Source organism: Halichoerus grypus, chromosome 12 (genome assembly GCF_964656455.1).
Source record: "Halichoerus grypus chromosome 12, mHalGry1.hap1.1, whole genome shotgun sequence".
Classification (NCBI taxonomy): domain Eukaryota; kingdom Metazoa; phylum Chordata; class Mammalia; order Carnivora; family Phocidae; genus Halichoerus; species Halichoerus grypus.
In genome coordinates this window covers 1920281-1945804 of record NC_135723.1, presented here as the reverse complement: position 1 = coordinate 1945804, position 25524 = coordinate 1920281, and the positions used below count along the sequence as shown (strand labels likewise).

The window sequence follows — 25524 nt, the reverse complement described above, 5'->3', positions numbered from 1 at the left end:
TCAGACAGAGCTGAGAGAAACACTCATGACAGTAAACATATACATTGGAAAAGGAGAAAATCTGAAATTAAGAGTAACCCGAAGATGGCCAGAAGGAAGAAAATATTGAAAATACAAGCAGAAATCACTGAAATTATGAACAAGGAAATAATAGAAAAAATAAATGAAAAAAGAGCGGGTTCTCGGAGATGATCGAGAGAGTTGGCCAATCTCTCAAAAGAAGGACAAAAAATAGGGAAGAGACAAATTGCTAATACCAGGAATGAAAGGGGCCCCTCACCGAGCACCCTGCAGATAGGAAGAGGATGACAGCGCCGCACACAGCGGTTCACGGTGAGCTTGCACTGGGACACTCTTCCAGTGTGAAGTAGACACTTGGAATGCCTGGTAGCTAGTGAGGAAATTGACTCATAATGTATACATTTTCCCCCCAAAGCAATCTCCAGGCCCCGATGGTTTCATTAGGGAATTCAGCCAGACATGTAAAGAATTAACACTAATTCTACACAACCCCTTCCAGAAACTAGAAGGAGAGGGAACGTATCCCAGTTCATTCCATGGAGGCAGTGTTACCCTGGTGCTAAAATCAGAGAAAGACAACAAAAAGGGAACAATAGGCCTTTATCCCTTATGAATAGACACAAAATTCCTTAACCAAACCCAAGGAAATCGAATAATAGTGTATATAAAACATTATACACTTTCACCAGGTGGGATTTACTCTAGGGATGCAAAGCTCTTTTGATATTTCACAATCCATCAGTCACCCATTATATTTAATGGATAAAGAAGAAAAAAGCCATATGATTTTAGATCAATAGATGCAAAGAAAAATTTTTTTTGACAAAATTCACATCTGTTCTGACTAAAAACTAGCAGCAAAACAGCACAGAGGGGACCTTCCTCAACCTATAGAAAGAATCTACTAAAACCGTGCAGCTCACGCATAATGCTGAAAGTTCTACAGGATCGTCATGCAAGAAAAGGAGATACAAGACCGCAGAGTGGAAGGGAAGAAATAAAACTGTCCCTTTTTGCAGATTTGTGATTTATCTATGCGGAAAATTCCAAGGAATCTACAAAAAAAGCCTCCCAGAACAAATAAGGGGTGTCAGCTGGTTGTAGGACACAAGAGATACACACAAAAATCAATTATATTTCCATAGACTAGCAGTGAATGTGTACAGACCTAAGTTAAATATACAGTGTTGTTCATAATAGATCAAAAAAGCAAAATAATAAGGTGTAAACCTAAGAAAACATGCAAGACTCATTCATTGAAAACTCCACAGTGTCAGTGGAAGAAATCAAAGATCTAAATAAATGGAGCGGCATTCCATGTTCATGGATTGGAAGACCCTGCTGAAGAGGTCAGTTCTTCTCAAACCGATGTATAGTTTTAACACAGTTCCTATCAAAATCCCAGCAATAATTTTTATATAGACAAGATACTTTTAAAATCTATATAGGACTGCAAAGGAAGGAGACCAGCTAAAACAATTTTGAAAAAGAACAAAGTAGTAGGCATGGATTGACTACTTTCCAGACTTTCTAGGTAACCACGGTAATCAGGACTGTGTGATGTGGGGCAAGGGACGGACACAAGACCAGTGAAACAGAATGGGAAACCCAAAAACACACCCACACAAATTTGCCCAACTGATTTCTTTTGGAAAATGTGCAAAGCAAGTCAGTGAAGGAGAAACTGTCCTTTCAACAAATGGTGCTCACCATCCAAAAAAAAAAAAAAAAAAATCAACCAAAGTCTTGTATCTTATAGTAGAATTAACTTAAAAGAGATCATAAACAAATATAAAACTGTAAAACTTTAAGGAAAAACACATAGCAGAAAATCTTTGGGATCCAGGCTACTCAAGAGTTATTAGACTAGCACCCAAAGTGCAATCCATAAAAGGGAAAATTGATGAAGTAGGACTTCATCAAAATTGAAAGAATTTTCTATAGGAGGAACCTGCTAAGAGGTGAAAGGGCAGACAGACCGCAGACCGAGAGAAAATTTTGCACTCCAAACACTCGGCAGTAAAGAAAGAACCCGATCAGAAAGCAGGTAAAAGCCAGGAGGAAACCTCTTACTGAACAAGATGGACAGACGGCAGATGAGTACATGAAAGACACCCAGCGTCATTACCGCCAGGGAAATGCGAGCAATCACTACGGACCCAGCATAACGGGTAAAATAAAAAACAGTTTCAACACCAAGAGCTGGTGAGGATGTGGAGAAACTGGAACTCTCCTGTCCTGCTGGTGGGGTGGGACACAGTGCAGCCTTTCCATGGGAGACAATCTGGCACTTTCTTAAAAAAAACCTGCACATGCTAATATATGTGATTCGACAAGGAGCCCTGAGTTTTTATCCTAAAGAAATAGATTGACACTCGCACCAAAGCCCGCACCCCGGTGTTTATAGGGCATCTCTGTATAATTCCTGACCTCTGCCTATGAATCCAGAATGACCTCAGACTCTCAAGTTCAGTGTTAGTCCCATTGGGGGAGCTGGTGGGGGTGTGGTTCAAACAGTGTTGGCTCCAGTTGGACAAGCTGGGTGGAGTCTCCGTGGAGCTTTATCGTACTGTTCTGCCTACTTCTGGATGTGTGTGGGGTTTTATATGATGAGGAGTTAAAGTATAAATCTGGGAGCCCTTGGTGGTGAGTAAACGTGGGTGCGGTCCACACGTGTGCAAGGGGCACTCCCGTTCCCCAGCCCTGTCCTCTTGTTGGTGCAGTGCGTATAAGCAGGGACCGACCCAGGGATCCCACGCTGGGGAGAACCAGTTCCTGCTGGTTGTTTGCCTGGTGAGGAGGTCTGGAGTTTGAAGGGCGCGCAGGGTTCGGGATGCGCTAACTGGGCTAAGGGAGAAATCGAAGCTGTCTGACTTTTTGCTGTTCCCGTTATGGTCTCAGTCACATCAGCGCACAGTTAGTGAGACACCTCACTGCATAGGACCCCTCCCTTTGCCGCATCAGAGATGACGGGGTGTCAGCTGAGTCCCAATCAACCCCACCCAGTGCCACCAGGCTACTTCGGGGACAACCCACAAGACAGGTGTCGGAGAAAGAGAGGCGGACACCAGCCGAAGGGGGGAAAGCCATGCTGCAGGTCAGCAGCAGAGACCCCAAGCAAAGGGACAGGTCAGCGGATGGAAAGTTCCTAAAATGGATGTCAGGGGGAGGGGGATTCTTGCTAAACTGGCCCAACAGGATTCTTGCTGGCAGAAGGGCAGAGGCTGGGTGGGCTGGGTAGGGATGACTTTGCAGAATCCTGGCTAAGACAGGGCCCTCCAGGGACAGACGTCCAAGGCCAAGGTCGAGGCCTTGTGGAGAAGGGGCTCCCAGGACCCAGACTCTGGGGGCAGTGCGTGTCCTCTCTTCTGGTTTCCTCCAGGTCCTCTGGCCACCTAGGTTCAGTGCCGGGTGTCCCCGGAGCCTGCCTGGCCCGCCCCCTGCCTTGAGCCCCTCACATCCACCCCTCACCAGAAACAAGCCTCTCTGCACCCAACAAGCAGAAGAATCAGGAAGCATGCCCAAGGGTGCCCAGGTGTAGAAACAGATGCTGGAATGAGAAGCCAAGTTCCCGGGGGGTGGGGGTGGGTGTCAGAGCTGGGACTGCCCCTCCCTGACCCGCTGTGCGGACCCCCAATAAGCTCCTCTTTCAGCGCCAGCTCCAGGACAGCGAGGGACCTTTAAACACTTACCCAAACAGTCAGCATTTAAATAGGAATTCAAATACTGTTGAATTCTCCCAAAGGTGCTGGTAATGGAAGGATTGGGGACGGGATGGGGCACAGGTGCTGGGGCAGGCGGGGCCGTGAGCTGGACCCAGGAGGGCGTGCTGCGGGGTTTTCTGTCTGACACAGTGAGCCCTGTGAGGACGGAGACCCGCAGGTCTGACTCACCCGGGACCCTCCAGCGCGAGCCTGGGTAGTCGGTGTGTTCAGTGCATCCCTGACCCGCCTGGCTTGCGCCCCGGGAAACGTGCGCATGCAGGGACACCATCCTTAGACTTGTCAGCAATTCCAGATCTGAGCCTGTGATACTGGGATTTCTAGTAAGACAGATTTGGTCTCCGTGCCCTTTCCCAGCACCGAGGCCCTAAAACCCTTGGAATTCCCTAAGGGGAGGAGCAGAAAGGTGTCTCTTGTGATGCTAACCAGGTGATGTTTGGGAAGCACCTGAGGGTGGGGTCTGGTTGCCAGGGGAACCGACCACGTGGTTACAGGGTGGGACCTCTCAGCCCCACCCCCTGACCTCGGGAGGGGCGGGGCTGCAGGTTGAATCAATCACCAATGGCCAATTATTTCATCAGTCATGTCCTTGTAATGAAACCCCAATAAAATCCCAAAAGGACGGGGTCTGAGAGCTCCTGGGTTGGTGAGCCTGTGGAGATGTGGGGACCATGGGCCCTGGTTGGGGGGGGCATGGGAGCCCCGCACCCCCTGCCCAGACCCCACCCTGAGCAGCTCTTCTGTCTGTTCCTGAGTTAACCCTTTATAACAAACCGGTGATCTAGGGAGTAAACCATCTCCCTGAGTTCTGTGAGCTGCTCCAGCGGCTTCATCAAACCCAGGGAGGGGTCGTGGGGACCTCTGGTCTGTGGCTGGTGGGTCAGAACCCAGGTAACAGCCTGCACGTGGGGCTGGCGTGGGGGAGGGCGGTGCTGGGGGACCGACTGTGTCGGGGTAGATGGTGTCAGGGCCGAGTTGAATTGTAGGGGCCCAGCCGGCTTGGGAGGGCTGCGTGGTGGGGTGCAGAACCTTTTAAAGCCTCAGTAGGAAATGTGTTTCTTGAAAACAGGAAAGTTGTAAGAGTTTCAGTGAGGGGGTGGTTTAATCGCAAGCCTCATATAGGAAAGAGAAAGATGAAGGTCAGAATATCAGTTATTCCGTCTTTTCTGACATGAGACTGAGCCTTGATATTCACCACATAAGTGGGAAATAATGAGGGAATGTTTCGTCACAAAATTTGTCTCTGATGTATGTCAGCTTCGAATTTGATCCGGGAGAGATTCGTTCAGTTGAGGTGAAATCCACAGAACGTGAAACCCGCTGGGAACGTGAACAGCTCAGGGTTGGTTAGTGTAGCGTGTAGGACCCCAGCTTTGTCAGGTTTCACCCCGCTGTCCCCCGTGATGGCTTTGCAGGTGGTATTTAGAGGCCACTGGGGACGTTGGTCCCTTCACTGGTGGCAATGAAGATGATCGACAGGCAATGTGAGTTTCTTGAAAGAGGACGCCTTTATACTTTATACAGTTTCCATTTTGTCTTCACATTGTTCTGGGGAGCGGGGCTGGTCCTTCTGGGGCCCTGGCTGTCACGAGAGCAATGTCCCCTCTCCTGCTGACCAGGAGGGATTCTGATTCCCCGGGGAAGGACGGAGCTCTTGGGGCTTCACCCCAGCCTCGGGTACAAGGGTGTGCTTGCAGCCATTGGGACCCCTTGGAGTTGGTTTCAAAAGGGTGACATTTGCCAGAGGGCATATCCAGGACCTTCTTGTTGAGAGAGGGAGCCAGAGAGAGTACTTTGAGCTAATGCTTTATTTTTGTTTAAAAAAAAAGCTGTCGTTCTTCAAAGCTTGACAAATTGTAAAACGCTTCTGCCAGGCGTCCCCTTTCCTTCCTGTACCCGACTCTGCTTTTCTTTTGAAACTTCATGAACTTCTGATGAGAATGTTTATAACAGGGATGAAGGCATGCGCTGAATGTGAGCACGCTGTGATGTTTGCAGACCCCGATGACTTCGTGTCTTGCAGCTCCTGCAGGCAAGCACGTTTGCATAGTCCTCGTAGTGTGTTACACGTGGAGGGCGTGCATGTGGACCGGCCAGGAGTATCCGTGTCGTGCACGCCCATGACACCGGGTGCGTGCCGTTTGGTGCGGAGAAGGCCTCCTGGGGACCGTGGACCCCATGTAACTGGTATGGATAAGCCTTGGGTACACCGGCCCCTGAACCCCGGGGCCCCCGATTAGGAAAACGAAGAAAGGAAAGTTGAATGTTTCAAACTATATTTAAAAATCAACGTCCCCGGTGGGCTGCTGGAGTCCATGTGCAGCCGGACCTGGGAATGAGAGCGTTCATTCACTCGGGTGGAATGTGGCTCTGAAAACACGCTGTGTTGGCCTTCCGTGCTGACACCTCATTCCCAGCAGGCTGGCCTGGAAGTGTCCCCACGTGAGCGGATCATTTCCCGGCCAAGATGAATGCCGTCCTTTGTGTGCTTGCTTTTGGTTTAGAGGGATCTTTGTTTTTCCCAGTTTATTTGAATCTGCTCATTTCTTCCCCCTCGGGCGGACTGTTCTTGAATCTCAGAGTAGAGGTTCTTCTGTGTTTCCCCTCGTTGGGGGGGGGGGTTTGTGCGTCCCCCCATTCTGAGCCCTGCCAGCCAGAGGGCAGGACCAGCCCCAGCCCTTGGGGGACAGGCTCCTGGGGGCCTGAGTCGCCTCCCTGGCACTCTGCGGTCTGGTTGTGGGACCTCTCAGGACACCTTTTATTTATTCTTTATTTTTTTTAAGTTTATTTATTTGAGCGAGAGAGAGGGCATGAGCGGGGGGACATGCCATCTGCCTCTCACCTGTCGTTCCTGGCTGTGGACCCCCTCCGTGAGCCCTTGGGGGTGTTCAGCTGAGCCCCCGGGTTAGGGTGCGTCCCTGACCCAGAGAGGCCCTGCCCAAACCGCCCTGATTAGGTGAGGAAACACCGTCTTGGGTTTAAATGCCGCCATGTTCCAGCACGTGTTCACACGCACGTGGAATAGCACGCCTGAATCCATAGCGCGTGTGCATATTCCTGGTTAGGCCTAGACTGAGGGATACTTTGCTTTTGAGCGTTTACTACGAGTCAGGCACTTATACGTGCTTACATAGAGAAAGAGCTGGTTTATAGGAAACCCAGGAGCCAGGGGAATAAGAATTCACTCGTTTGGAGAACATTTCGATGCTCCAACAAGGCCCAGTGTGCTGGGGAGGGGGCGGCTTGTGGGTGAATCTTGCATGCCCTCAGGTGCAGGCGGTCTGACCGGGTGTTGGAGGACCCTGACATTGGGCTGCCGTGAAGTCAGACTGTAACTGAGCTTTGTGTTTGCTCTTCATCCTTCATCTGCAAAAGCAGATCATCAGGCTGGATCGGAAGCAGCCCGGAGCACGCCTTCCCGGGTGCTGGCGGGCGGGGGATCCCCGGGAAAGCAGGACCCCCTGAGGATCCGTGTCCCCTGTGTGTCCTGTGGAGCTTTCCCGAGACCCCTTAGTTCCGTGTTTCTAGGGCAGAGCCCTTGCTGGAGACCTGCGTGCGGGTCACCGGACGTCTCGTCTGTGTGGTCCCGGAGCCCCCTCTATACTCGCGGGAGAAGCCTGCAATCTGCACGAGTGAACCACCCCCCCCCCGCCCACCGCCGTCTCAGCACCTTCCCTGTGAGGTTCCCAAACTTCCCTCGCTATGTCATGCACTAAGTCCTCAGACCCATCCTGCAGCTGCCCCAGCTGTTGGGCGTTGGATTCGGCTTCACTGGGTGAACCGCAGGCCCCATGAGAACGCGTTGGGCCGGTGGGCACCTTCTGAGCGGAGTGTGCAGAGGGAGGGCAGCCGGGCCACGTCCGCATGTCATCTGTGACCACTGACCTTGGGGTGACCCTGCTGGGGCCCAGCGAGAGTGAGCTCAGGGGTGTCCTCCCGCTGACCCAGGTCCTCTTGCAGAGTGGGGGACAGCAGTTTCAGGGGACAGCTTCTTGACTTCGGAGCGCAGCCGTGAGATGGGTTTCTTCCCCGTTGCTACTGCTGAGCATGGAGGAGAGGCAGGCCAGGCAGACACGTCTCCAGAAGGTTCTTCGGTGTCTGTAGACTCCCACCCGGGGAGTCCCGGTCGTGGAATGCTTGCACAAAGTTACACAGCAGCAGTGTTTCGGAAAGCGTGTCCTGCTTCCCCTTGACCCTCCCGATGGCTGCCCCACGTCCGTCAGCCCGCGGCGTCCGCCGGGCACCACGGGAAGGGCCCACCCTGAGGAGCGCCTTCCTGGGCCTGGCTGCACGATGATCATCTTCCTTTCTGTTCAGGGAGAGTCGGGCCACGGGAAGGGCCCGTCCATCCGCCAACTAAGGCTGCGCTGGGCTGTGGTCAGACATTTCCGACAGATGCTTTGCTGCCCCTGCTGCAGGCACATAAACAAGCCGGAGGAAGTGCCCTGCACAGACCTGGGGCAGCTGTCCCGGGGCTCTTCCTGGCCAGGAGCTCAGAGAAGTGGCCCCCGGGGTTCCCTCGCACACCCCTGTCCTGTGAGGGGCTCGTACCTGTTTTCTTCCACCACGGTGCTGGGATTTGAGGGATGAGTGGGTCTGTGCCCGACCCATGAGGCAGGAGAGGCAAGGGGTAAGTGCCCACTGCGTGCTGTGCTTGATGGGCCTCCACCGAGAAATGCACATCTGCCTCTGGGAGCTTCGGTCTCGAAGGCCGGCCGCGTGCCTCTGCTCTGCTCTGCTCTACGGACTCGTCACAGTCCGGTTTCAGGCCACGAGGGATGGAGCACATATCTCCATCTGACTGTCGGGGATGGTGTTCCGAGTCATGTAAAAATGCAGGGTCATTTTGAAATGGGCTTTGAAGAGTGTATAGGAGTTCTTCACCAGTTTGTTTTGAGGAGTGGGGCTGGCCTTTTAGATAGAGGGAAGGACATGAACAGAGACAAGGGAAGAGAGGAACGTTCAGGTCTGCCAGCAGCCTGTTGGTGGAATCGGCCGTCAGCGAGGGGCCCCAGCTAAGAGCTGGAAAGAGACTCGGTAAGGCTGGGGGTGGGGGGTGTCAGAGTCAGCTGCGTCCAGGAAGAACACCTGCAGGGTTTGAGCTGGAGGAAGGTCCCCGGCTGTCCGGGCAGGGGTGGAGTGAAGGGCTCAGGCTGGTGGTGGGGGCCCGGTGAGCGGTATGCCCTCATCCAGGGGACCCGGGTAGGCAGGGCGGCGCTGACCAGGGACTCCTGTGGCTGGTGGAGGCCTCTCCGCTGTGAGCAGTGGATCCCAGGGAATCTGGTCCACTCTGGGGGAGGTGGCATTGGAGGGGCGGGTCCTGGGTCAGCAGACCCTGCTGTACGGGGTGGGGGGTCCTCCCGTACTCACTGCTCGCCCCTTGGCTGATGCTGGCCCCGGGCTGGACCGGAGCTGGGGAGGGTTTCAGCTGGGGGTTTGCAAGAGGTTAAAGCGGGGGAAAGGGAAAAGGACTGGAGAGGAAGCGGACCGCACAGTGAGCAGGCGGGGCCGCCCGCGTCTGGAGGCACCGACTGGGCAGGCGGCCCGCGCAGCAGTCCCGGATTCTTTCCCGGCCACGCTCTCCCGCCGCCCTCTGAATGGGCCTCTGCGGAGGTGGCCGCCCCCGTCCCGCCCCGACCCCCCCTCCCCCCGGGACGCCGGAACCCAGAGTCGCCCTGCCCCAGGGGTGGGGGACGCTGCTCACTCACAGGGCCGCCTGGGACAGCCCGCCGAGTGCCTTCCGCCCGGCCCACGACTTCCCGGGCCCCTGCATGGACTGAGGGGCGCCCCGCGCTGCCCAGGTAAGCGCCACTCTCTCTGGCCCCGCGGCCCGCCTGCAGGGGGCCCAGGCTGGAACCTGAGCTCCCCAGCGGTGGGGGAGGGGGCTGGGGGGAGGGGACAGGGGGATGCAGAGTCCCAGGGCCAGGGAGCCCAGGAGAGACCGGACTTGGGAGGAGGCTGCCTCTCCCCGCGTCCCCTGTCACTTGGCGACAGCCCTCCGGCCCTGAGACTCTGCGAAAGACGCCCCGGCCTGGGACCCCGGAGGGAGGGCCCCTCCTTCCAGAAGAAAGCCACGCTTTGTCTTTGCCGAGACTCACTGGGGCAGACACAAGCCTGCTTCACAGATGTGTGGCTTTGGGAGCCGGGCTGCTTCCCAGCACAGCACATTCTTTTGCTAAAACCGAGAAAGTGCGCCTGCCCGGTCCAGGGCTGTCCCATCCACCCCAGGGCCTGAGGGAGGCCGGCTGGCCTGGCCACAGAGGCCCCGGGCTGCACCCAGGTGCTGTGCCCCGGCGGCGCCCCGGCTTCCCTGGAGGAGGAGGGCTGTCAGCCGAGGCGGAAGGCAGGCGCCAGGAGCAACGTGGGGTTTCCGAATGAGGTTGACTGTTGTCCGGGCTGCTGCTGGAGCCAAAGGGAGGACGCCTGAAGGAGCCCGGGGTTTTAACACAAGACGTGCAGTCAGGACATAACCTGCTCACGTTATTATGTTGCCAGAGCCTTGGGGTGGGGGTCGGGGTCCCTCCCTGCATCTGCCCTCCGACCTGGCCCAGGTGAGCCTGCAGGGCATGGGCAGGTGCCTGGGACCAAGGGGCGTGTGTGCTATAGAATGGAAGGATGGGGACCAGTAAGAGGGAGAGACAGGAGAACCCCAAATGTTTCATAGTGGAAAAAGCTCTTAGTCTCGCGGAGAAAGTGAAGCCCGAGCTGGTCAGTGGTCGCCTTTTGGTTCTTGCCGCCTGCAGGTCTTGAGTGTTCTCCCTCCCAGCATGACCAGAGTCCTCCCCTCCCGACTGGAGGCTCGCGTCTGGTCCCGCGTTACCCGTTCTAATGCAGTTCGTACACAATGGTCATTTCCAGTGAATTTCATGTGTGTATCGATAGATTAGAAATCCGGTGGCACAGGGGTATTTTTGTGACCCCAGAGATGAGGCTCGAGAGTTTTGGTCCGTTGATTCCAGGAGAGAGAGGTCATTCCCCCGCTCGTGGCTGTCGGTGGCTGGGTGGGGTCCCAGCTGAAGACGACTCACGGGCACCTCAACATGGGGGGACCCCCCGCGCAGGCCCCTCGTCCCGCCCAAGGCTGCCTCCTGTTGTATTTGGGGGGAAGAGGCAGTAGGGCGGGGTGATCTCACACTTAGGTTCCGACTGACATCTCCCCGGCGTGGGGCAGGGTGGCATCGGGGACAGAACACAGCTTCCCAAGTCGCAGAGATGAGCTGGTCTCCTTTGACCGAGTTTCTTAGTTCCCCTAGGCGCTCCGAAGCTCTGAGTCCCCGTCTGCAGTGCAGCGCTGTTGGTTTGCACATGGAAACCTTTTCATGAGGATTAAATCCGGTGACGCCTCCACGCGGCTTAGCCCAGCACCGGGCATGTGGTGGTCGGCACTCAGCAAAAAGTCATTGTTACTCTGCTTTCTGTAATTCTCTTAGTCAAGAAAGTTGGCGTGCGTCGTAAACCAGTTTTGAGAAATCTGAAAACAGCCCTGGACGTAGCCGCCTGGCTGAGCTGGAGTCAGGACGGTGGCCGAAGGATGTTCGGTGACAGGTGGAGGCTGGTGGCCCAGCTGGGATTGCTGCCAAATCCCTCCCCACTCACTTTGCCTCCGGTCACCTGAGACGGGTGTCACTGCTGGCCTTCTCCTGAGACGTGAAGGTGACGGGGTCACGGGGACAGTGAGAGCCGGGGTCCAGACCACCCCTCGCACGGACCACGCCCTTCCTGCGTCTCGTCCACACCCACTGCCCACTGCCATCCTGCCAGGATGTAGGTTTACGAGCACTGAACGAAGGAATCGGGGAACCAATGCAGCCTCCCCTCCTGCCACTAGTCAGCCGGCTACTCTCAGCCTGGAACTGTGTTCTCTGTCTGATGTTTGATGGGTGCTTAGCCTCAGCGAGAGCAGGTGGGCGCTCGGTGGGACTGGGGAGCAGGTGCCAGGTGGACCAGGTAAAGGAAAGGGACGTGAATTTCAGAAACTCAGTGGGAAAGAATAGGGTTGGAGGAACCGGGGATGAGCCAGCTTCCCTGGGTGGCTGAGTGCAAACAGAGAAGCTTCCAGAATGCTGTGGAGCTCTCTGATGGCTCTGAGGAGGTAAGAAGAAGGGTCCCCCATGGGGCACCTGGGTGGCTCAGTTGGTTAAGCGACTGTCTTTGGCTCAGGTCATGATCCTGGAGTCCCGGGATCGAGTCCCGCATCGGGCTCCCTGCTCAGTGGGGGGTCTGCTTCTCCCTCTGACTCTCTTCCCTTTCGTGCTCTCTGTCTCTCATTCTCTCTCCCAAATAAATAAATAAAATCTTTAAAAAAAAAAAAAAAGAAGAAGGGTCCCCCAAAGACAAGGTTTGATCATGGGAGATGTGGGTCTTGGAGCCCCTCCTTTTGTGTGTTGTAGGAGCAGGCCACATGTGACACAGTCAGCCATCCCTCGTCCTTCCAGAAGGACTTCCTGTCTTCAGCAGGCCCACGGTGGCCGGTGGCCTCTGGGCTGGGGGAAAGCAAGCCAGCAATATGATGGTGGCGGTAGAAGGAAAACTCCGGTAATAAAGTTCCATGCAGACTGTTGAAAATGACACTTGTCTTGTTCCAGTGAGACCCTTCAAAAGTTTAACAGGAGGCATTTAAAAAGATACGGTAGAGGAAGGGAAAGACCGTGTCGCTGGATAGGAAGGTAATGTCCTAAAGGTGTCAAACCTTAGCAACCTCGTATGTGTATTTGGTGTAATTCCAATCAAAACACCGACGGGTCTATTTTAAGGGAGTTGGATAAAGTGATTTTGGAAGTCCAGTAGTGAAGAATCTTGGTTAGCTGGGGTACCACCAACAGAGGGGGGACCTGCTGGGGAGCCAGGGCACTGAGTGAGCAGGGGCCAGTGGATCTCGAGGGAGATGGAGGTGTACAGCAGACTCATAGTGGCTGGAAGTTTGGTTCCAGAAAAGGGGGTGCAGTCCGCAGGAAAGAGGGGCCGCTCTGCAGTTTCCCACGCGGACAAAAGCAAAGTGGGCCCCTTTGTGCCGTTTGCACACGTCACGTGCAGGTGCAGCAGGGACCTGAACGTCAAGCGAGTTCTCCGTGGGGAGAGGGATGTGTGCGTTTCTCTCTTGGCTGTCCTGGGTCTCGCCCCCTGCTTTGCTTTTCTTGCCTTACTTGGGTTACTTTAACCTGTTCTGATGTCCCCTTCATTTTGTACATTCCAAGCCCTATGATTTTCATTCTTTCTGGAAAATGTGCTTTGGCCATTCGTGAAAGGTGGGTTTGCAAACAAGTCCTGTTCGTTCTCCATCGTCTGCAGACGTCTTTTCCTACCCCTTTGCTGAAGGATATTTTGGCCACATACAGAATTCCTAGTTGACAGTTCTTTTCCTTCAGTAGTTGGGACATCGGTGCTGCCTCCTTTTGGCCTCTTGGTTTCAGATGAACAATCACCCACATTCGAGTTGGTGTCCCCTGTGCGGGCTGCTTGTAGAATGGGCACCTTGTCCCTGATGTTCAGAAACTCCATCACGATGGGTGGGTTTTCCTGGTGTTTATCCTGTTTGGGGATCATTCAGCTCCTGGAATCAAAGGTTGTGTCCTTGGCCAGCCTGGGGGTTCTTCAGACATCGTTTCTTCTCACGACCTCCAGCCGGCTCTCCCTCTCCTTCTGGGTCTCTGGCGGCACAACCGTGGGGTCCTCTGTTACTGGCCCACGGGCCCCTGGACTTCTTTACTTCTAGTCTGTTTGGCTATGCTGCTCACATGGGGTAAATGCTGGGCCCTCGAGTCCAGGATCCCCTCCCCGTCAGCCCTGCTCTGCTGCTCCTCACGCTTCTCTTCCTGTGTCTTTCAGTTTAACGATTTCTACTTTTTTGGTAACTTTTACGTCCTTGCTGAGATTTTTTTTTTTTTTTTCCTTGTTTCAAGAGGATGCACAGTTGTTTGTTGGAGCACGGTTAGGAGCTGCTGGAGAATCTTTGCCAGACAGTTCCAGCACTGTCATCAGCCACTGCCCTCTCTCATCCAAGTGACTTTCCCGGTCCTTTTCTGACGAGGGGCTTTCTGTTTTATCCTGGACTTCCGGAGACCCATGTGAGGAGGCTCTGGATTTATGAAGTCTGGTCTCCTTTTTGTGGCGGTCAGTGCTCCTGCCCAGGGCAGTTTGCGGCCACGTGGTGTTGATGTTCGCCTTGCCACTGGCCCTGCCGTTCTGTTCCGAGACCGGCCGGGGTGGAGGGCAGCTCACCGCTGGACCGTGCCGACACCCCCCTGGGAGGGGACATCCTAAGGGCCTCCTCCCTCCGGGAAGTGCGGTATTAGAAAACATGAGTTTTCTGCTTGGCTTTACTAAACCCACCGTCTGAGGGTTTCCCTGGGTGTAGAGTTGGTTTGGTCTTTCAGCGAGGTGAGCAGGCTTTTCCTGGAGCTGTTTTGTCTGTGCCGGGTGATAGTTCTGGGATTTGTGGGGAGGCAGCAAGGCCACCAGGGAATGCACCCCTGTCCTCCCTCAGGTCCCAAGGCTCCCAGGCAGCCGCTGTCTGTCCACCTGTCCAGGTCTCCCGTGATGTGGTTGGGTGGCGCCCTGGGTGGAGTTGTTCCGTGAGGCTCTGGGAGGGGTGAGGCTGCTCCCTCTTGCTGGAACCACAAGTTCCCAGCCTGTTTTTAGCATTGCTAATTTGGTAAACATTGTACAAACACCTCCTCTGTGTGAGACACGGGAACCCAAGGCGGAGTAGGGACCCGACTCACCGGTCGGAGAAGCGATCCACAGGCGCCTGAAGCATCCCGGAGGAGTCAGGCAGGTAAATCACGGTCTTAGCAGGCAGCGGCATTTTAGAAGGCCTTCCAGAGTCGGATCCCGTGTGGAACATGAAGGCTTGAGCTTGGGGTGGTGCCCCGTTTCCTGGCGCAGGAGAGGTTGGGGTAGAACGTGGGGAGAGTTTATAATAAAAAGACTAAAAAGAGAAGAATATCTGTTGTCCTTACCACGGAGGGATCTGCTGCGAGGGAAGAAGGGGAGAGGCGTTCCTACGGCCGGAGCCCCAGAAGGAAAGCGCATGTTTCTGGAAGACACAGAGCCTTATCTTTCATCCCCTGGGCAGGCAGGGGTCCGTGTGTTGCCCGATGGTCATCGTGGGGGGTGGCCACGGGGTGCAGACCCCTTGATGGCGAGCTGTCCAGAGCACACGCCGTGGGCAGCCTTACGTGGAGAGGGAACAGGGGGGCTCACTGGCCGCGAGGTCAGGGACGTGTTGGTCCAGCTCTGACTGCACCACGGAGACCCTGCTCCTTCGTCTGCCTCTCAGCCCTGCCTCGTCTTCCAAAGCTTTCTGCTCCAGAGAGTTCTGTCCTCACAGGGAGGCGCCGTGTGCGCTCAGGTACAGAGGTTTTCAGACAGACTGTCGCTGGACCACTAAGACTGAGAAGACGGTGCCCGGGAAACCGTGGTGCCCCGTGCATTAAAAGATGTGCGCAGAGTTGAGGTTTCTGTGGGGATAGAGACAGGCAGGGAGCTGAGGCTCCATGGGGCCATGTCCCCACCCACAGGCCAGCCAGAGGCCGGTGTGTGCAGAGCTGCCCTCGGCGGGGTGCGTAGTGGCGTGGGCCCCCTTCCCTGCAGCCCCTGCTGGGCCAGGAGGAGCCCCAGGGACCAGAGCAGCCTCCCCTCCCAAGGGAGGGTCTGCAGGGGGGCCCACGGGGGGTGGTCTGCAGAGGGGTGCAGGGCGGTCTGTCGGGGGTGGGCCACAGGGGAGTCTGGAGGGAGTCTGTAGAAGGGTCTGTGGGGATCTGCAGAGGGGTCTGCAGGGGGGTCTGCAGGGCGGTCTATGGGGCGCCTTAGGATGGGGGGTGGGATCCGCAGGGGGTCTGCAGAGTGGTCCTTGGGGGAGGTCTGCAGAGGGGTCTGCAGGGCGGTCTGCAGGGGACCTAAGGAGGGGGGTGGACCCGCAGGGGGCCTGCAGAGGGGTCCTTAGTGGGAGGTCTGCAGAGGGGTCTGCAGGGGGTTTGTAGGGCAGTCCGCAGGGGGCCTAAGGAGGGGGGTGGATCCGCAGGGGGTCTGCAGAGGGGTCCTTAGGAGGAGGTCTGCAGAGAGGTCTGCAGGGGGTTCCGCATGGGGGTTCTAGATCGGGCCTCAGAGTGGACCGGGGCTCCTGCACCCAGAGGGGCTTGTCGCAGGGGAAGGACCCCTCGGGCCCGGTGTGGAGGTTCCACACTGTGCATCGTGCCCTGACTTGTCTAGGGTTCCCTGCCTCCGTGCAGGTCCACACATGCCTGCCCAGATGTCACTGCTAGTTTATTTTCTCTCTTGTCCATTCCGATCTCAGCCTCCCGTGGGTCCTCGCCCGGGTGCTGGTGCCCAGGGGCCAAGCTGGCTCTTGCTCGTGGCTCCTGGGCAGCTCATGCTTCATCTCCTCGAGTGTAGACACGGAGAATCCTCTCCTTCCGGGAGGCCAAAAGGGTCAGAAGTCATATGGCCCCCGTCAGCCGTGACCATTCCATGTAACGGACGATGAGGGACCGAGGCCGCACGCCCGGCCCGCTGGGGTGGACTGTCTGGGAGCCTCCGATGGGGAGCGACACCCCGGTACTCCGCCACGGATTTTGATGTGCCCTTGTGTTTGGACAGAAGGAAACGTGCAGTTCGAGCACGTCACTCGGGTCTGTTGGGAGGGACTCTGACTCGGCAATGGCTGGATTCCTCCCCCCAAGTTCCTGCATCGCTTCCTGCAGGGGGAGTCCTTCTGGGGAGAGGGTCAGACACACGCCATCCAGCCTTGCCTCCCGTGGAGCAAGCGCCTGCCCCAGCGGCTGTGGGTGTGCTAAGTCACCTCCTTAAGTGACCTCAGTCGGTCAGTCCGTTGCGTCTGGAGCAATTTTAATGCTTTCATAGTGTTTGCACGTGCGCCACATGAAGCCCAGCCCAATGCCGGCTCAGCTGGGGCTCCGTGTGTGGGGTTGGACGCTCCCCAGTGTGGCTGCGGGCAGTGGGGCCCTCGGAGTCCCTGTGTGCCCGCAAGGCCACCCTGCACCTAGAACACCGGGGACTGCATTAGCAAAGACCCCTCGCGCGTCGCTGTGACCAGCCTGCCCGTCGGAAATGGTATCAAGTGGGAACCCGAGTGAAAACACAGGAGGGAAGGCAGCAGGGTCCAGGGAGCTGCCCTCTGGTCCCCGCGGAGGTTCCCGATGGCCCGCCAGGCTGCAGGCCCTCCCGATAACCCTGAAGCATATGCAGTCGTTCTCAGCCTCCCCTTTCCACAGAGGCTACGTTGCCCCAGGACATCCGCCTCGTGCTGTGGACTGAATCGTGTCCCTCCTCAGAAGTTCACATAATCCCCCAAACCTCTGAATGTGGCTGCATTCGGGGATAGGGCTATTGCCGACGTGATTAGGGTGGTCTAGGTCTAGTGTGACAGGTGTCCTAGTAAGCGGAGGAGATGAGAATGCAAATACACGGAGGGATGACCACGTGAGGACACGGGCGCGGGGGGCGGGTAGACGGCCGTCTGCACGCCCAGGAGAGGCCTCGGGAGGGACCGGCCCTGCCACGCCTGGATCTCGGACCTCCAGCCTCCAGGATATGAGGAGCACGTTCCCGATGTTTAAGCCGCCCGTCGGCGGTGTGTGTGGCCACCTGAGCTGGCTGACGCACCTGCTGTGTGGGAACCGCTGGGATTCCGACCCAGGGAGCCTGGGTCCAGAGTGAAGGAGAGCATGTTTTGCTGCAGAGCTGAGATTGGGAACCCGGGCGTGGCCCTGGAGCCCCATCCGGCAGGCAAGGCATGGGGGTTTCTGGAAGACGTAGCTTCCTGGCCAGTCAGCTCATGACAACGCACACTCTGAGCGGTTGTTTTGAGGACCAGGAAAGCCTGGGAAGTGCCACACAGATAGTAATTATTAGTAACATACTGATGCTTTATGAAGAAAGCCTGCTTTTTCTCACAAAAACGTCTTCTGTGTCTCTGCTTCACTCCCTCAGCGAAGGCAGGAACGCGAGGAGCCGCGTGGTGTTAATGAGGCTTAGGTTTCCAGCGCTGACCTAACGGGGTTCGTGGTCTTGGGATCCCGTGGTCTCAGCGGGGGTTTAGGCATGCTGCTTAAAAGCACCGCTACCTGCCTAAGGACCTGGGTTAGGGTCTGAGCACTCTTAACCTCTTGAGAACACCAGACTTAACGGTTTCTGAAATTAGGGCAGAAACCTCCCATTAGCTGTCTGGGGTCCCAGTTACCACCTGGGCCGGGGGCATAAAGGAGGCAGGTCCCCAAATGCCAGGGGTCTGGGAGATGAGCATCCTAGAAGGATGCCGAAGATTTACGTCCATCAGATTTTCCATGGGAAATGGGGTTTTGTGGTCACGGCCAAGAGGCAGGTTTGTACCCCGGGCCCCACGAACGTGATTGTGAATCTCCATGGTGCATTCATGCTGGGAGGAAGGCGTCGTGCTGGTTGAAGGCTGCTTGGGAGCCATGTCTTGTTGGTGGTCTTTGCTGGGCTGAAGGGGTCTTTCCTTAGAAGGTCCGTGGCAGAGTTTAAAAGCCCATGGGTGTTTCCAGAGGAAAGCCAGATTGGCCAGGGACTGTGCCCAAGGGCAGAAAGCATCAAGACTTCTTGTCCGGTGGCCCGGCCCTGTTGTGGGACTGGAATTATTCTGGGAACTTGGGACTCTCAACCAAACAGGGGTCACAGGGACAGCGTTGTCACCGACAGACCTGGGCTGTGTCTTGTGGAGTCCGTGCTTGCTGATGAGCTCCATCCATCTCTGTGTAAATCCCGGGACACCTGCCACCTCCTCGACCGGCCCTCCGGCAGGCGCCCAGGCTCCCCTCCGCTCGGTGCTTCCTCCTCCCCGGCACCCTGTCCCCAGTGCCCGACGCCGTCTGCTGTAGGCATCCCTGTCTCCCTCGACTCCCACCCAAGGGTAAGCAGCTTCGAGGCAAAGATCTCCTATCACTGGGGCCGCTTGCTGCTGCAAGTGACCAGTCCCCATGTGCCTGGCGAACAGAACCCGGAAGGAAGCCGTGGAGTCACTCACAGGAGCCCGAAGCTGAGCCTGCACGTGTGCGCCCTCGGACGAGGGATAAAGCACAACCTGGCCCATCCAGCAGTGGAATATTATCAGCCCTAAGAAGGAAGGACATTTTTATACGCACTACCCTATGGATGAGCCTCGAGGACAGAAGCTGGACTCAGAAGCGCAAATGCAACGTGGCTCCACGTGGGTGAGGTCCTGTGAGGCGTCCGATCCGTAGAGGCGGGAGGTGGGTGGTGGGTGCAGGGCTGGGGGAGGGCCTTGGGCCCAGGAGGAGACCCGAGGTGCCGAGTTGGACAGGGAGCTGCACAGTGTGGGTGCCCCCAGCGCTGCCCACCCGCCTGCTTCTCAGCTGTGTGAGCAGCTCCCGGGCTCCGGGTGGTCTCCATATCCTCAGGACCTCCAGCCCCAATGCCGTGCTCCCCTTGGTCCTGCAGAAAGAAGCGGTTTGTTTCCCTGGGCGTGCATGCCAAAGCCCGTTTTTGTAAGATGCTCATTCTTGGCAGGTTGCCTGGGGGTCCCTTGAGTGCTTGAGAGACCGGCCCCGTTTGGTGCATCTGAAGAGTAGGAAATGCTCGGAAACTCTCGTGGGGAAGAAAGAAAGCATTCTCACCATTTTCCACATTAGAATTCCCTACAGCGCACCCGCGAGCTGGGGGGAAATGTGTCTTCTTGCCAGCGCGTTTGAATCAGAACCTCTGACTAGAAATGGGAGGTGGTCAGGGTCCCAGCTGCAGTGAGCTGCTTTCTCTGAGCTCCTGCTTCTCCATATCACTGGATGGGGGGTAAGTCGAGTTTGGGGGACGGTCACCCGCCTCTGCCTGGACAGGATCCCTGACCCTAGCGCTGGCCGGGCCCCTCCAGCTCTGCTGAGGGTGGGTGAGAATGATGGCAGGTCCTTCTAGAAGAGGGAGCCAGTTCACCTTGGGGGGAGCATTCCTGCTACTCACGGAAAGCGCTGACCTTTAGCCAGAGAACACGTTCACGCGCTGTGGTTTTGACTTGAAGATTTACAAAAGAAAAAGCTCGAGACTGTCCCCGTGGGGGCCGTTCATCGCTTCCTCCTGAGTTTGCGGCGTATCCGTGGGGCTGCTGATGTGTGACTTCCATGAAAGATGCACCGTGTGCCTTTCCAGTCTTTCAGGGGTTTTCCCTAATTAATTCTCATTATATCTGGCTGTCTGGCTGTCCTTCCTTTGCTTTCCAGAAGGTTGGGTAAATGGCCAGTTGTTCCTAGACAAATAACAGAAGCATTCTAAGATTAAGGACTTCCTTTAAAAAAAAAAAATCACCGCTACTGAACTTCCCATACAAAGTCTTGGCTTTTAAAAATAATACTTTAAATTTAGAGCCGAACAGACTCGAGAAGACATCTAAGCTCATGTTTGTGGATGGGATTCTGCAGATGGAGCACTGGAGGGCCCCAGAGGGTGAGCACGTGGCCAGTGGTCCATGCGTGACTTGTGGCCTCAGCACCTTGGGATCTGGGCGCCCCCTCCTCCACAGCCCCAACCGTCACACCTGGAAATACAGCGCAAGAGACCAGAAATGTGTTAATGTTCATTCTGCAGAACTCTCTCCGGGGGGCAGAGGGAAACTCCGTAGTCTCAGGGTGTGAGCAGGAGGGCGGGGGACGGAGATGGAAAAGTGGCTGAGAGATCGGTACACGTCAGTGATAGATGGAAACAGATCAGCGACAGATTGATGGTGGTAGATCGAGGACTCATCGTGAAAGATACTCACACTCGGTTCTAAAGGTTGACTGAGAAGACGCCTGCTTCTCACGGCCTGAAGGCCAGCCTTGGTGGTCAAACCACAGAACTCCGCGTTCTTCCCCGGGGTAGGCTAGTGTCATCGTGACACCCGCTAAATGTAATTTATATGTCTTCAACGACGACGTAGAAGGCTCATGGCGATCTGTAATTATGAACAGTAATCGATGGATGAGTGAGTCATTGTTGTGCCTTGTAAGCTTCTCTATGTAGTGGGAGGGCCGGGGAGCGTCGACTTTGTTCGATGTCACGCCTGGTGCCGTGCGTGACGTGGTGGGCCCTGCGGGCACGCGTGGACCTTGGCGTCCGGCCGGTTCCGGGCTGTGCAGGAGGTGAGCATGCAGGGTCCCCTCCTCCTGCTAACTTATGTATGATGTAAATCGCGGCTGGTGGAGAGCAGATGTTACCCCGCTTCCCACGGAACCTCCTTCAGCAGCTCCAACGCGGCCTAAAAATAGACCTTTTGGAAAAGAGCCTGTGACCCTCCGTCACCCCTGCTCTGGGTAAAGGAAGTGCAGGAAGGGGAAGCCAAGGGGAGCCTGGGCCCGGAAGGTCCTGGAAGGTCTGGGAGCCCTGGAAGGAGAGAGGCACACTCCCCCCTCCCTCCCTCCCTCCCTCCCTCCCGGCCCCCCGGTCCTCCGTCCCTGTGGGCGCCAGAACACCAGCTGGCCGAGGAAACCAGGAAGCCAGGGGCCTGCTTTCCAAACACTGGTCAGATTGCGCCTCCTCCTCTGGGTGTCAGCCGGGAAGGGGAAACGTGAGAATCTGTCAGGAGGAACACAGACCTGGTTTGCCTGGGGGACGCCGGGGACCTGGCGGGAGCAGAGCCCACAGCGGCCCCCATGCGTGGACACGTCCTGCAGTGCTTGAGGCCGGCCGCTCCCTGGGACACAGGAGAGCCCTCCTGGCCACGCTCCCTCTGAGGCAGCCACACACCCTGCCACAGAGCGAAGCCGCCGCCGTGTCACCGCGAGGCTCCCTCGAAGACAGGACACCTCGCCCGCTCCCGATGGCCCTCACGGCACCCCTGGGCCTCCTTCTGGGCCCAGACTGAGCCTGCGGACACTGAGCACACGGAACAGGGGCTGGGCCCAGGGACAGCCCGTTTAGAGGCGTCCGCGTAACTGAACAGCAGATGGGCGAGGTGAACGGGATCGGCCACACGTGTCCGTCTGCCCTCCCGGCGTGCCCTTCCTGGAACGGATGCCGTGCGTCCACGCGGAGGCTTTGCGCGTGTGTCTGTGCTTGGACTCGAGTTTCCAGTGCCTTGCGTGTCTGAGGACGGAGGCCGTGCCCCTTGGCCCTGAGGCCCCGCTCTTGCTGGGTGGATGGAGGGGGCTGCAGCGTCTCTGAGCACACAGAGGGGCCCGGCTCTGTGCTAGGGGGCCGGGAAGCCAGTGTCCCCGCGCCGAGGTCCTTGGCTGGCCCTTGTCCAGATTGAGGGTTAATTAAGTCCTGTCGCCCGGGGCGGGGAACCAAACCCAGCCACGGCCCCAGCGTTGGTGCAGAGCTGTGAACAAAGCCACTTTCATGGGGAGCGCTGAGCTTGCTGTTTTCTGGAACAGGGACAGGGTAACAGGAACAAAGCAGGACCTTATTTCCCTCCTGCTTCTTCTCCGCTGGTGGTGATCTCAGGCGCCATGCGGGCGTGGCATGGGATTCCCAGGATTGCCGTGACCCAGGGACATGGGAGCGGGCAGCCCCCGTGGCTGCAGCAGGACCCCTGAGAGCACCATCGGTCACCCACTGTGGGCTTGACTGAGAAAGAGCCCTTCTGACCCCGAAGTTCAGCGCTGTTCCTTGGCCTGGGGGTGATCAGGACATCCACCCTGACTCCTCGGGGCCAGACCCACATCCTGCCCTGGACTTTTTCCTTTCACTGCTGAGCCACTGCAAATTCATTCATTAATTCATAGCAGGTGCGAGAAGCTCCCAGTAGCGCCAGCCCGGTGGTGGGGGCCCCGCTGGGAGCACAGAGCCCTGGGATGTTATACTCATTCCTATGGCATCCACTTAGGTTACTGGAAACCCACGTACTTCCAGGCTCCCATTGAATGTGCTTCCTCCAGGAAGCCTTCCAGCTCCCCCCCCACCCCCCCGGGCAGAAGGAGAGTCTCCTGCAGGTGCCTCTGAAGCCCACAGGCTGACCTTCTGGCACCACGCTCACCTGGAGGCCAGCAGCCAGCGCCGTGCTCACAGGTGGTTGGCGCTCAGCAGCTCCGTCTTACATGGGAAATGGACACGGGGACGCACTAACTGAGGATGTTTTACTACCAAGAAGACAATTGCAGGGGGAGGGAAGCACCTCGAGTCTTTGTTTTCCCATCCCAGCTTCACTTGACAGGATTGGAGGGTGGGGTTGCAGCCCATCCAGTTGGCTGATTTATTTACAAACTTTATTTTGAGAGAGAGCGGGGAGGGGCAGAGGCAGAGGGAGAGAGAGAATCCTCAAGCAGACTCCCTGCTCAGCATGGAGCCCGGCGCAGGGCTCAATCTCACGACCCTGAGATCCTGACCTGAGCCGAAACCAAGAGCTGGACTGAGCCAGTGACGGAGCCCCCCACGTGCCCAACAAACGTGTGTTTCAGAAGGTTTCCTGTGGGAGGTCATCCTGGCGTGCGGGGCGCCTTCCAAGGGAGTAAGACCACGCCGCCCCAGGGCTTTGGAGGTGTAGGAGGCGTGTGTGCGGATCAGACGCGGCCCTGGTGCTGACCACGGGCGTCAGCGTGGACGCTGGGGGCAGTGCCCGTGCCCGGGGACGCACGGTGCGGTTGGTACGGGCACGACGTGAGCGCTGGGCTCTTCGGTAAAGACATGTTTACTGAGTGTTTAAAACATGAACCCTGAAGTTGGCTCCCTGCTTCCTCCCCAACTGGACAAGGTGCTGTTTCAAAGTTGGTCTTTGATTTTCATCACTTTTACTATTGAGTGAATGTGTATGGTTTTCTTTTTACTTATCTTCGGTTTCATGGATTTTTCCTAAAACCGTGGCTTGATTTCTTCAGTGTGTAGGGGGGAATTCTCAGTAAATACCGTTCCCGGGCTTGCTTGGGCCTCATTCCGCTCCCCCTTGGCCCCCGTTGTGTGTGTGTTAGAACTCCTCACCATGTCCCACGTGGCGTCGTTCCCTTCCCTGTCTTCCGTGCCTTTCCTGCCAGTGCTTCTGGCTCGATGCTCCTCTGACTTACCCCCAGCTCGAGCACCAGCGCCTTCACCATGCATCTGCTGATGGAATCGTTGGCCTCCTGCTTCATTTCATTAATTTTATTTTCACGTCATCCTAGGATTTCCACTCGATGATTCTTAATGCACTCCAGTTCTTCTGTGAAATTCTCTTATATTTTTCTGAAACGTTTTCCGTTTACCTATTTTCAAGTGTGTGTCTTTTAACTCCAATGCGTATACAACTGTAGCTGTTCTTCTTCCTTCTCTTTTTTTCTCTTTGTTTTCGTTTCTTTGTTCTGGTACCTGTTACTAGCATGCCAGGTCAGTTCTTTAAATTAAATATTTGAATTGTGTCTGAAAATTATAGATAAATAGTTGGGTGAATAGATGGATGATGGATGGATAAATGGATGGATGGATGATAAGTGATTAGATGGGTGGACACATGGATGTTTAGATAGGTAGGTAGATGGTTGGATGGATGATAGATGGGTGGATGGGTGGATGGATGGATGGATGATAGATAAATAGATGGGGTGGATGGATGGTTAGTCAGGTGGATAGATGGATGGTAGATAGGTGCATCAATGGATGGATGGATGATAGATGGGTGGATGGATGGATGATCAATGGATGGATGGATGATAGATGATTAGACGGGTGCAGGGTGGATGGTTAGGTAGGTGGATAGATGGATGGTAGATAGATAGGTGTGTGGCTGGCTGGATGGGTGGATGGATAGATGATTGAAGGATGGATGGATGCTAGATGATCAGGTGTGTGGATAGATGGGTGGATGGTTAGGTAGGTAGGTGGGTGGGTGGATGGATGGATGGATGGATCGATCTATAATAGAGGCAGGCTTTGGAGGGTGATACTTACTTCCAGAGGAAGATTTTCTCTGGGGCAGACTACTGAGATCGGGGCGGGGGGGGAGGCTCATCTGTTTCTGGCCCTGGTATCCCCACAATGTAGCCTTCAGGGGCCTCACCTTGAATCTTAGGTAAGTGCCTTGGGCTCCCCGGTTGTTTTTCGGCCCCACCATGAAACTGCCCAAATCCCTGCTTATTCTGTGGCTTCTCAGCCACTTCCATCTCGGTTCCAGGAGTTTGGCTCTGTTCTCCGAGCTAAGGAGTCAGAAATGCCTGCAGGGGAGGCTGTGCTCAGAATGGTTCTTCACTTCCCTCAAGTCCCGGCTGCCTGCATAGCTCAGCCTCAGTTTTTATCTCTGCAGATCATCAGTGGGATTTCCACAGCCCTGACCACGGGCTTAGGTCCAGCCTCTAATCCACGTGCTGCCAAATGGGTCTGTGGCCGGGATGTGTGACTCGCCCTAATGCTGCCCCTTTCCTGGAAATGAGTAATATGAGTGATGTGGAATTTTTAAAAACTTCATCATGCTTTTATCCACCCTCCCTTGTTCTAAAGCAGAAACCAAAATAACCTGTATTTATTGACCCTGGTAGATTTGCCCAGTTCTTAAAGCTAAGTATTTTTGTTTTTTTTGTTTTTTTAAAAAAGGCAAGATTTAAAAAATACCCAGAAATAATGACAATGCTGGGCCTCAAGCAGATGGGCATTTTGTCAGGAAAATGTATAAAATTCGGTGGAGCGTGTGGACTTGGTGTTAAACAGCAGGTTTTCATGGTGCTTGACCGCACGCCCTGAGTGACGGGCTGAACCAGGGTCTGTGCCCCTTTCGGGGGCAAGGACACCAGCCAGCAGGGCCGTGTTGGAGGTGGGACGTTTACTGGAAAGCTCGTGGCCCAGGGTGTGGGCCAAGCTACCTGCTGGGGACAGATGGAGCTTAAGCGCCCACCCAGCCACAGCCCCTGGGCTTGCT

At 55.9% G+C, this 25524-nt stretch overlaps 1 protein-coding gene across 8 annotated transcripts in view; it reads left to right on the top strand.

The window, feature by feature from the left end:
* TNS3 (tensin 3) overlaps positions 1–25524 on the top strand; it is a 207626-nt gene that overhangs the window by 157832 nt on the left and 24270 nt on the right. The window lies entirely within an intron of this gene.